The sequence below is a fragment of the Marmota marmota genome, unplaced genomic scaffold (assembly GCF_001458135.2).
Source record: "Marmota marmota marmota unplaced genomic scaffold, marMar, whole genome shotgun sequence".
NCBI lineage: Eukaryota > Metazoa > Chordata > Mammalia > Rodentia > Sciuridae > Marmota > Marmota marmota.
Genome location: NW_026000076.1, coordinates 5,010,847 through 5,011,933, shown reverse-complemented (window position 1 = coordinate 5,011,933; position 1,087 = coordinate 5,010,847).

The window sequence follows — 1,087 nt, the reverse complement described above, 5'->3', positions numbered from 1 at the left end:
GCAGGGCTCGGAGCCTCCGCCCGTCCCCCCATGCCCCCCCCACGCCGCCAAGCCGCCGCCGCCGCCCCTGCAGCCACCGCCACGACCGCGCTGGCCGCGGACGCACCGCCCCCGCCGCGCACCCGCCCGCCCCCCGGAGTCCCGCCATTGGCCGGCGCTCGTAGGGGCGGTGCCGGAGCGGGCAGCAGGTGGGGGTGACCGCTGGCTCGCGGGGCACAGGCTGTCAGCTGCGCGGCTGCCTCACCTAGTCCTCATGGTCCCGGGACGCAGGGGCTGCAGCTGGGAAACGGGACGAGTAAGAGAAAAATCACCTTTTGCACATTCCAGTAGGGAGCAAGTCTTCTGTCCTCGTTTAATTGGATATTTCTCAGGCGGACACTATAAATTCCTTCTCAGGACTCTTGTCCTCAACTTATTTTATGGAACTACTTCTTCCCTCCTTTTGCCTTCTGAAACAAACATACATTTTGTGCCTAACTTTAAAACTTCCCCGCTTTTTCTTTCTTCAGCTGATTGTCATTTTCAAAAAACTACCTGAAAACATCAGCTATTGATGTACACACGGTAACTGGACACATTGAAATGCTCAATAAATACTAGTTGATTACATGTCATTTATCCTTTAATGGATAAATGCTTTAATTGGATCACACATTATATATGGAAGGTAAAAAGCACAGTGTTTGTACTGAATAAAGTGCTGTACATATTAGTTACACTTAATAGCTCTACCAAGAATATTTTTCCTATTGTCTATGCTGACACGTAACAGACAGAACATGAATATTCGCTGACAAATGAGCAAAATTATGTAAAGGGTGTTTGGAAAAGTCATTCAACCTCATCCTTCCCTTGAATCTTTTTCAAAATATATGAGACATCTGACATATTCTCTTTCTTCTTTATTAATAAGAGGACATATGATATTTGAAAACATTTCCAGAGAAATATGGTAGTTCATTTTTACAATAAAATTAAAGTATTAATTGACAAAGAATGACTGTGAAAAATCTGCTATCTGGCAGTTTCTTTGCAAAGAAAGGAATAAGGAATAAGGTGTTAATACTGCCACCAAACCCTCTGAAAG